Here is a 12,283-nt window from a genome sequence, read left to right on the forward strand (position 1 = left end):
CACCATATTTCTAAAGTAAATTGGGCCTAGAACGGATCATGGAGGGTATTTTAAGTTTCACATTGAGGAAAGAATCCATTAAGCAGGAGCATCTCGATTACAAAGGCCATGTTCACATTACAGGCAAATCTGATTTGCTGATAAAGTCATTAATCAACATGATCTTGATTGGTTTCCCAAATCTGATTTGGTAGTGCCCAAATCTGATTTTCAAGTCGGATCTGTGTGTCCAGACCTAAACAGCCCATCTGCATGGGTTGCTACGGCAACGACGTGGGCGTCGGTAAATACGTACGTTGGTGACGTGGTTTTCCTGCGCGGAAGCATTTGATGACGAGTTGCGACTGACGTTCAAATCAGATTTGGTGGATCTGCGCGTCTGCACTGAAGTCACATCAGTCAAAAGCACATTTGAAGCAGATTGGAAACTACCTCCATATGTGGTTTGGGACAAGTGACACAAATGAGACTTGGAGCGTCCAGACTCAGAAAACCAATCTGGATAAAAGCCATTAATAGGTCACTAAAGTTCACAAATTGGATTTGGCCTTCTAGTCTGAACATGGCCAAAGTTGCACACACTGTGTTGACTGATTTGAGTCACTTACGGTAATGACGTGTGTTTTGGTGGAAGTCAGGTATCTACCCCCTGTCAGACAATGTTATGCTTTGTTTATACATAACCGACATGTTTCAAGTATGCATAGCGCATTGTTTGATGCTACAGATTGTACAGCAGGAGTACGGAAATAGTCAACGTGTTATACTGGAGACGCTGTCTGGACACTTGAGCAAGTCCACAAGTTACGTTAAGGTTAGTGTTGCGCAACACTGTTGCGCCTTCTAAAAGTGCATTTCTGTCAGCGGAACAGCGATCATAAATGCAGTATGGATTACCGTATACCCATTATACCGGACATGTATAATTTGGAAACATACATACATATTTGGTAAGTCTGCTTTGTTTGTCTGAGAGTGCTGCTTGGTTGCTTCCTTGGTAGCTAAACGTTAGCTGGTGCCTGTTAGCACCGTCCATAACGTTGCTAATGCTAACTACTTCTTTCCAATGAAACACAAACAAACTGAATGTGAGTGGTAGGTGAATGTTACTTGTTTGAAATACGGTATGGCTGTATGACAGAGGGAGAAGAGGAGAGCAATGAACTGATAGCGTATCGTTGGATGGTGATGATGATGATGAAGGCCATCTCAGTTGTTTTCATTCATTCCAGTCCATCCATTGTACAATACTAGGCATGTTCAAAACTGCCTGTACCTACCCTCTTGTGTGTACTAAGTACTATCTCACTGGTTTAAACTGCCTGTACCTACCCTCTTGTGTGTGTACTAAGTACTATCTCACTGGTTTAAATACGCAATTTGATACTTTCCGTTTTTCCTGAGCAGGAATTCTATACAAAAAATGATAATCGCCTGGCTCGATTCTGTGCAAAACGAAATACACGCCTCACTCTAACTGCCGCCGGGTCTCCTTTAACTGCCGGGGGTCTGGGTTGATTTAGCATAATAAACGTTTATTAGAAGAAATACGGTATCTACAGACACACATACATACATATAACACAGATGAATAAAAACTACAAATAAAAGCAAAACCTAAATCCTTGCCTTGGTATAACTAAGCCAAAAGAAGATAGATCCAATTCCTAATTTGGAGCTTTGCAGGGTTACAATGTAATCAGTTACAATGTAATCAGTTATAATGTAATCAGTTATAATGTAATCAGTTACAATGTAATCAGTTGGCCACAAAAATGTTTTAAAATGTATATCAAATGCTCTACTTTGAACAATAATTTGTGTCGAATGGTTTTCCCACACAAAAAATGACAAATTATCTTGTTAAAATCCATAAAATGACTTCCCCTTTTCTGCCTCATTAAAAATTCCAAACCAACCAATTAGGGTTATTTAGAACATAAATAGCCAATCACAGCATACAAACAAGAGTTTTAACTGCTGAATACTGGACAGGGACATTGGCTCCAGTATTTGTGATGTCATGAATCATGTTTGTTGAAAATGGCCTTTTCAGTGAGCACAGAGAAACTTTCCACTCAGCAGACGATTGTGAAAACAGCTTCTAGTGTCAAACACACACATCATTCAGCACAGTCAAGCTCATCCATAGGAACAAGAAGAAACATATCATTTTGACCACATCTTTAACAAAACAACAAGACTCCCAACCTACAGCTAAAGTATGATTTCATTTTGCTATGACATTTTTAGTCTGCCCGTTGTGAGGTGGTTGCAGTTGCATTACGCTACATGCAGTAGTAGATGCTTTAAGTTAGAGAATGCAGAGCTAGTGGACAGTTGAAGAAGGTGCTGCCTGAGCTCAATGCAGGCTACTTTCTTTTCCCACAACCTGAACCAGACCGTCTCTTTCAAATCAATTCCTGGTCTACAGCAGTTAGCAACAATACATAAACCCACCAGACTGCAACGCTAAGAGTTAAGTAATGCGCCTCACACTCAGTAATTACCACTCTGAGGCCTCGCTGAGCAGCTGCCATCTGTGCCTGTGTGTGTGTGTGTGTGTGTGTGTGTGTGTGTGCGCACACGCGCGCCTCACACACACGTACATACACACACACACATTCATACATACAGTGTGTGTCCTCCCTTCCACTCTCTAATACACACAGAACACACGCCTCCTCTTCCTTCTGAAGTACTTCAAAAAGAGGGAAAGGGGAGGAAGGAGCTGCAGGCAGGGCCTCACACAGCCTCTATAGTTACACAGACTGTTCCACTCTATAGTTACACAGACTGTTCCACTCTATAGTTACACAGACTGTTCTGCTCTATAGTTACACAGACTGTTCTGCTCTATAGTTACACAGACTGTTCCGCTCTATAGTTACACAGACTGTTCTGCTCTATAGTTACACAGACTGTTCCACTCTATAGTTACACAGACTGTTCCACTCTATAGTTACACAGACTGTTCCACTCTATAGTTACACAGACTGTTCTGCTCTATAGTTACACAGACTGCTCCACTCTATAGTTACACAGACTGTTCCGCTCTATAGTTACACAGACTGTTCTGCTCTATAGTTACACAGACTGTTCCACTCTATAGTTACACAGACTGTTCCGCTCTATAGTTACACAGACTGTTCCGCTCTATAGTTACACAGACTGTTCCACTCTATAGTTACACAGACTGTTCCGCTCTATAGTTACAGACTGTTCCGCTCTATAGTTAAACAGACTGTTCCACTCTATAGTTACACAGACTGTTCTGCTCTATAGTTACACAGACTGTTCCACTCTATAGTTACACAGACTGTTCCGCTCTATAGTTACAGACTGTTCCGCTCTATAGTTACACAGACTGTTCCACTCTATAGTTACAGACTGTTCTGCTCTATAGTTACACAGACTGTTCCGCTCTATAGTTACAGACTGTTCCGCTCTATAGTTACACAGACTGTTCTGCTCTATAGTTACACAGACTGTTCCGCTCTATAGTTACACAGACTGTTCCACTCTATAGTTACACAGACTGTTCTGCTCTATAGTTACACAGACTGTTCCGCTCTATAGTTACACAGACTGTTCCACTCTATAGTTACACAGACTGTTCCACTCTATAGTTACACAGACTGTTCCACTCTATAGTTACACAGACTGTTCCACTCTATAGTTACACAGACTGTTCCACTCTATAGTTACACAGACTGTTCCGCTCTATAGTTACACAGACTGTTCCACTCTATAGTTACACAGACTGTTCTGCTCTATAGTTACACAGACTGTTCCGCTCTATAGTTACACAGACTGTTCCACTCTATAGTTACAGACTGTTCCGCTCTATAGTTACACAGACTGTTCCACTCTATAGTTACACAGACTGTTCTGCTCTATAGTTACACAGACTGTTCTGCTCTATAGTTACACAGACTGTTCCGCTCTAGTTACACAGACTGTTCTGCTCTATAGTTACACAGACTGTTTCGCTCTATAGTTACACACTGTTCCACTCTATAGTTACACAGACTGTTCCACTCTATAGTTACACACTGTTCCACTCTATAGTTACACAGACTGTTCTGCTCTATAGTTACACAGACTGTTCCACTCTATAGTTACACAGACTGTTCCACTCTATAGTTACACAGACTGTTCCACTCTATAGTTACACAGACTGTTCTGCTCTATAGTTACACAGACTGTTCCGCTCTATAGTTACACAGACTGTTCTGCTCTATAGTTACACAGACTGTACCACTCTATAGTTACACAGACTGTTCTGCTCTATAGTTACACAGACTGTTCCACTCTATAGTTACACAGACTGTTCTGCTCTATAGTTACACAGACTGTTCCGCTCTAGTTACACAGACTGTTCCACTCTATAGTTACACAGACTGTTCTGCTCTATAGTTACACAGACTGTTTCGCTCTATAGTTACACAGACTGTTCTGCTCTATAGTTACACAGACTGTTCCGCTCTAGTTACACAGACTGTTTCGCTCTATAGTTACACAGACTGTTCTGCTCTATAGTTACACAGACTGTTCCACTCTATAGTTACACAGACTGTTCTGCTCTATAGTTACACAGACTGTTCCACTCTATAGTTACACAGACTGTTCTGCTCTATAGTTACACAGACTGTTCCGCTCTATAGTTACACAGATTGTTCCACTCTATAGTTACACAGACTGTTCCGCTCTATAGTTACACAGACTGTTCCACTCTATAGTTACACAGACTGTTCCACTCTATAGTTACACAGACTGTTCTGCTCTATAGTTACACAGACTGTTCCGCTCTATAGTTACACAGACTGTTCTGCTCTATAGTTACACAGACTGTTCCGCTCTATAGTTACACAGACTGTTATGCTCTATAGTTACACAGACTGTTCCGCTCTATAGTTACACAGACTGTTCCACTCGATACACAGACTGTTCCACTCTATAGTTACACAGACTGTTCCACTCTATAGTTACACAGACTGTTCTGCTCTATAGTTACACAGACTGTTCTGCTCTATAGTTACACAGACTGTTCCGCTCTATAGTTACACAGACTGTTCCACTCTATAGTTACACAGACTGTTTCACTCTATAGTTACACATACTGTTCTGCTCTATAGTTACACACTGTTCCACTCTATAGTTACACACTGTTCCACTCTATAGTTACAGACTGTTCCACTCTATAGTTACACAGACTGTTCCGCTCTATAGTTACACAGACTGTTCCACTCTATAGTTACACAGACTGTTCCGCTCTATAGTTACACAGACTGTTCCGCTCTATAGTTACACAGACTGTTCTGCTCTATAGTTACACAGACTGTCTATAGTTACACAGACTGTTCCGCTCTATAGTTACACAGACTGTTCCGCTCTATAGTTACACAGACTGTTCTGCTCTATAGTTACAGACTGTTCCGCTCTATAGTTACACAGACTGTCTATAGTTACACAGACTGTTCCTCTCTATAGTTACACACTGTTCCACTCTATAGTTACACAGACTGTTCCACTCTATAGTTACACAGACTGTTCCACTCTATAGTTACACAGACTGTTCTGCTCTATAGTTACACAGACTGTTCCGCTCTATAGTTACACAGACTGTTCTGCTCTATAGTTACACAGACTGTTCCGCTCTATAGTTACACAGACTGTTATGCTCTATAGTTACACAGACTGTTCCGCTCTATAGTTACACAGACTGTTCCACTCTATACAGACTGTTCCACTCTATAGTTACACAGACTGTTCCACTCTATAGTTACACAGACTGTTCTGCTCTATAGTTACACAGACTGTTCTGCTCTATAGTTACACAGACTGTTCCGCTCTATAGTTACACAGACTGTTCCGCTCTATAGTTACACAGACTGTTTCACTCTATAGTTACACAGACTGTTCTGCTCTATAGTTACACACTGTTCCACTCTATAGTTACACACTGTTCCACTCTATAGTTACAGACTGTTCCACTCTATAGTTACACAGACTGTTCTGCTCTATAGTTACACAGACTGTTCCGCTCTATAGTTACACAGATTGTTCCACTCTATAGTTACACAGACTGTTCCGCTCTATAGTTACACAGACTGTTCCACTCTATAGTTACACAGACTGTTCCACTCTATAGTTACACAGACTGTTCTGCTCTATAGTTACACAGACTGTTCCGCTCTATAGTTACACAGACTGTTCTGCTCTATAGTTACACAGACTGTTCCGCTCTATAGTTACACAGACTGTTATGCTCTATAGTTACACAGACTGTTCCGCTCTATAGTTACACAGACTGTTCCACTCGATACACAGACTGTTCCACTCTATAGTTACACAGACTGTTCCACTCTATAGTTACACAGACTGTTCTGCTCTATAGTTACACAGACTGTTCCGCTCTATAGTTACAGACTGTTCCGCTCTATAGTTACACAGACTGTTCTGCTCTATAGTTACACAGACTGTTCCGCTCTATAGTTACACAGACTGTTCCACTCTATAGTTACACAGACTGTTCTGCTCTATAGTTACACAGACTGTTCCGCTCTATAGTTACACAAACTGTTCCACTCTATAGTTACACAGACTGTTCCGCTCTATAGTTACACAGACTGTTCCACTCTATAGTTACACAAACTGTTCCACTCTATAGTTACACAGACTGTTCCGCTCTATAGTTACACAAACTGTTCCACTCTATAGTTACACAGACTGTTCCGCTCTATAGTTACACAGACTGTTCCACTCTATAGTTACACAGACTGTTCCGCTCTATAGTTACACAGACTGTTCCGCTCTATAGTTACAGACTGTTCCACTCTATAGTTACACAGACTGTTCCGCTCTATAGTTACACAGACTGTTCCACTCTATAGTTACACAGACTGTTCCGCTCTATAGTTACACAGACTGTTCCACTCTATAGTTACACAGACTGTTCCGCTCTATAGTTACACAGACTGTTCCGCTCTATAGTTACACAGACTGTTCCGCTCTATAGTTACACAGACTGTTCTGCTCTATAGTTACACAGACTGTTCCGCTCTATAGTTACACAAACTGTTCCACTCTATAGTTACACAGACTGTTCCGCTCTATAGTTACACAGACTGTTCCACTCTATAGTTACACAGACTGTTCCGCTCTATAGTTACACAGACTGTTCCGCTCTATAGTTACACAGACTGTTCCGCTCTATAGTTACACAAACTGTTCCGCTCTATAGTTACACAGACTGTTCCGCTCTATAGTTACACAAACTGTTCCGCTCTATAGTTACACAGACTGTTCCGCTCTATAGTTACACAGACTGTTCTGCTCTATAGTTACACAGACTGTTCCGCTCTATAGTTACACAAACTGTTCCACTCTATAGTTACACAGACTGTTCCGCTCTATAGTTACACAGACTGTTCCACTCTATAGTTACACAGACTGTTCCGCTCTATAGTTACACAGACTGTTCCGCTCTATAGTTACACAGACTGTTCCGCTCTATAGTTACACAAACTGTTCCGCTCTATAGTTACACACTGTTCCACTCTATAGTTACAGACTGTTCCACTCTATAGTTACAGACTGTTCCACTCTATACACAGACTGTTCCGCTCTATAGTTACACAGACTGTTCCGCTCTGTAGTTACACAGACTGTTCCGCTCTATAGTTACACAGACTGTTCCGCTCTATAGTTACACAGACTGTTCCGCTCTATAGTTACACAGACTGTTCCACTCTATAGTTACACAGACTGTTCCACTCTATAGTTACACAGACTGTTCCACTCTATAGTTACACACTGTTCCACTCTATAGTTACAGACTGTTCCACTCTATAGTTACACAGACTGTTCCACTCTATAGTTACACAGACTGTTCTGCTCTATAGTTACACAGACTGTTCCGCTCTATAGTTACACAGACTGTTCTGCTCTATAGTTACACAGACTGTTCCGCTCTATAGTTACACAGACTGTTATGCTCTATAGTTACACAGACTGTTCCGCTCTATAGACCTTATTCGCTAACCCCGGAAGTAGTTACCCGGCGCCATTTTGATGACGTTACCGCGACACCGCCAATACCGCGGTCGTAAACAAAGCGGAGTACACAGTAACTAGTAGCTAGCTGTAGCAAGTTGAGCGTATAACAGTTATGGCTTCGTCAAATAGAACAACAAGATACGAAGAAAAAATAAGTTTGGTCGGAGGTGTCGACCCCTATAAGATAGATATAGCCAACATGAGTAAAGATCACTCGTTATTGCCAGGTATAATGTACCCGGACATCTACAACTATCTTGTGAATACAGTATCGGCGTACACGTCTCAGGAGCTGAAGGCCTACAAATCGCTTGAGTCCTATAACTATTTCGTCTGTGGCAAGGTCTCTGACATTCTTACTTTTGTGCCACCAACGACATCATCATCATCATCAAACATCGTCGTGACAGCAAAGGTAAATAACGTTAACGTTACATGTTTGTTTGATACGATCTGATACTTGCTTGCATGCTAGCCCAATCTTTGCTAACGTTAGCTAACCTCAGCAAATCAAAGTAGCCTTAGTAACGTTTTAACATGTGTTCAATGGCATTGTGAAGTGAATCACCCTGGAAAGTGAGTTGCAGAAGGGGCTTAAAGTAAACGGTGAACCATTGTTTTAGCTCTGAGATGCTGTTTTGAAAGCAAGGCTGCACTCTGATGCAATCAGTAGTAGCATAACGTCCATGGTAGGCTAGTAGGCTACACTTTTGGACTTGACATGATGCCACCTAACGTTGCAGGAGTTGGGGCAAAATAACACAAACCTTACAATATAATGCTATCTAAACAATATAATACGCAATGCATACCAGCTACAATGCCAGCAGCATGATTGTGGCTTACCACCCTGACCAACAACATACAGAGTGACAATAAATACTGTATTTGCTCAAGGACACCATAAACCACCATAATAAATCAATCTTACAATACGAATGAGAAGTTACTGTGTGTTTTGTCTGGCCACAGCTATGCTGGATTTTTTTTTAATTAGGTAATTGCCCTAATTACCCAATGATGTGATGTCATGATGACATAATCTGGTGACATCACTCACTGATGACATCATTGAGTGCTTGAGTGACATCACCAATCTAATAAGTGGTATCATCAGTTATTTATGATTATTTTGAGTGTGTCCCTGAGGCTTTTGAGACCACTGTGTTCCAGACTGGGGGTGGGGTGGGGGTCTAACTCCCATGGACCCACACTAGTAAATAAAATACCATACCAGTTGAATCAACACCTCCTTGACATTGTCTCAAGACAAATGTAATATTATAAAGCTTAACAAAACTTCTATGGGCTATTGCATTGAATTGCATTATGTTATATTATATTGTAAGGTATGTGTTACTATAATTTCATATGACAAAATAACCACAGAACTATGTCACACTTGTCTAGCTAGAGCTGCTTTCTCCGGGCAGCTAACAGTAGCTACACTTGTACAGTGCTTGTACAGTATATCATGCCTCTTGGATTTTGAAATCTTGATCGCAAACAATGTGTTCTTGTCTTTCCACAGGTCAATCACAGTCAGAAACTAAGTGCCCCACCTCTGCACCCATGGGTCATTGCCCAGAAGGATGGCGTTGTCCTGTCTGCGCACTGCACGTGCATGGCAGGATTAGGGGAGACGTGCAGCCATGTTGGAGCAGTACTTTTTGCTATCCAGGCAGCAGTTTCACTCCGTGAGTCCCAAACTGTGACAGAAAAACCTGCATATTGGTTACTTCCAAGTGGGCAACCAAAGCAAAAGTACCTTCAAGTGGAGAACATTGACTTTCATTCAAAAGTGACAATCAAACAGAGGCTAGACACCGCATTGGCAGAAGGAAAACCGACACAATACAAGGAAAAACAAATGCTACCTGATGTGTCCGAGCCATCAGATGCTGAGGCTGCCACTTTCCTTGGAGAGCTGCATGCTACAGGTGATAAAGCGGTCTTGCTCTCTGTCATGCCAGACTATGCTGAGCTCTATGCTCCAGTGTCGACCAACACCAACACATGTCAGCCCCTGACTGAGCTATTGGATGAACAGTGCATTTCTATGACAAGCCAAGAGCTACTCCTACATTGTAGTGCTATCGCAATTGACATTACTCAAAGGCAAGCTGATGCAATAGAACAGCAGACAAGAGAACAGTCTAAAAGCAACGCCTGGTATAGCTTTAGAGCTGGCAGAGTTACAGCCTCCCGCATGAAAGCTGCTTGTTGCACACCACCTGAGAATCCATCACCAAGTCTCATCAAAAGCATCTGTTACCCTCTAAGCACAGGGTTTACAACCAAAGCAACCGCTTGGGGATGTGATCATGAACTACAGGCACTGAGTTGCTATCGCCAGAAAATGGTTTCACACACCAACTTCAGATGTGAAACCAGTGGTTTTGTAATAAATCCAGAACTGCCTCACCTGGGGGCTACACCTGATGGCGTAATGCATTGTGATTGCTGTGGTGATGGTGTAGTGGAGGTTAAATGTCCACTTTGTGCACATGACAGGATAAGCCTTAAAGAATGTGTTGACAGCAGATTCTGTTTGGAAGAATCAAATGGCAAATTACAGCTCAAACATTCACATGCCTACTATTTCCAGGTCCAGACACAATTGCTTGTATGCAATAAGGAGTTTGCAGATTTTGTTGTATGGTCAGAGAATGATATACACATAGAGAGGATAGAACCAGATATGGAACTGTGGGAGCTAATAAAATCCAAATCTACAGCTCTTTTTCACAGAGCCATTCTCCCAGAGCTTGTGGGAAAACTTTTCTCAAGGCCGCGTCCATCAGCATTGCCGACTGACCCAGTGACTGACGTGAGCCGTGTGGATACCCCTGCAAGCAGAAAAAGGCCACAGCCATCAGACATCATCTGCGTGTGCAAACAAGCATACAAAGTGCGTGCCCGTGTGGTCCGTTGTCACAGTGAGGACTGCCTTCATAAATGGTTTCATCTTTCATGTATGAATATGAAACGCATGCCTAATAAGGGGAGCAAATGGTACTGTTTGGTGTGTAGATCCGAAGTGTGACCGATACAGATTTTAGACTATTCTAGTCTAATTTACATTTGCAAATGAAATAGAGTCAAGAGGGGAACAAATAGCACATGGAATGAGATCACTTCAAAATAATAGGGTTTTATTGAGTGAAGTGAAGTAAAATACTCAATATTGAACTATTGAAATCTAGGGCTGGTATTCGATACCTTAAGGTATCAACTGAAATAACCACCCTACACCCCACCCTAAAATAACCCAGTACCAAGTAATATATTAATGTATAAACTTAACTCAAATGATACCTGTATTCTGCAATCCTTTTCGTACGCTGATATATATTAAAAAAAAAAGAATAAATAGGAAAATAAGCCTAGAAAAAAAGACTAGTGGTTTTGCTCACAGTCAATCACTGCAAGCATTCTTGAAATGAATGTGATGTATCAGTACCACTTAACTGTTATTGATACTGGTATCGTAACTTTAAATGAGACAGCCCTACTGAAATCTGCCTTAAATATACATTGAAAATGCAAATTTTTCTAATTTCATACTGAACTTTTGATTTCATAAACTTAACTATTTGTTTTAGAGTGAACTCCCTGAAGTATGGCGTGTCATTTTGCAGATCCTGCCTGAAATATGCCTTAATGTACATTGAAAATAGACATATTTCTTCATACAAATTCTCTCTTTTTGTAAGATATTTCATTGTCACACTACACATGCAGTATCAACCTGTTTTCCAACCCTACATTTAGTCAGAAGGTACAACAGAAGGGCACATGTTGGTTAGGCAGCAACACACTGTAGTTATCTTATCGATAGTTGCTGTCTCAGAGCCTGATGTCACCAAGTAGGAGATTGGTATCTTCTCTGACAGGATCGCATATTTATTACGCACCAGTCCAATCACTCTTTCAACATGTATGCGGACATGTGCAATTTTTCGGGTGGACTCAACCTCAACAGCAGACAGCTGTAACTTTCCTCGAGTAAAGCTGGGTGTTAGAACCTGTGCACATTTCAAGCCTACACTGTCCTGTATGTCAAAGCCTCTGTCTGCCAAGAGGAAATCACCTGGGGTAATCAGCTCTAGTAAGCCTGAATGTTTTGTGATATATGTATCAGTAGCGCGCCCTCCCCATGCCTTAGAAAGGAAACAAATTGATCCCTTAGGTGTGATGCCTATAAGGTACTTAATAGTGT

The 12,283-nt window shown here is 41.4% G+C and overlaps 1 protein-coding gene across 1 annotated transcript in view; it reads right to left on the reverse strand.

Moving 5' to 3' along the window:
- LOC310773657 (uncharacterized protein) overlaps positions 1–12,283 on the reverse strand; it is a 66,118-nt gene that overhangs the window by 29,933 nt on the left and 23,902 nt on the right. The gene's annotated exons all lie outside the window — the stretch shown is intronic.

This window comes from Poromitra crassiceps (genome assembly GCF_964638095.1).
Source record: "Poromitra crassiceps genome assembly, chromosome: 3".
In the NCBI taxonomy this organism is placed as follows: domain Eukaryota; kingdom Metazoa; phylum Chordata; class Actinopteri; order Beryciformes; family Melamphaidae; genus Poromitra; species Poromitra crassiceps.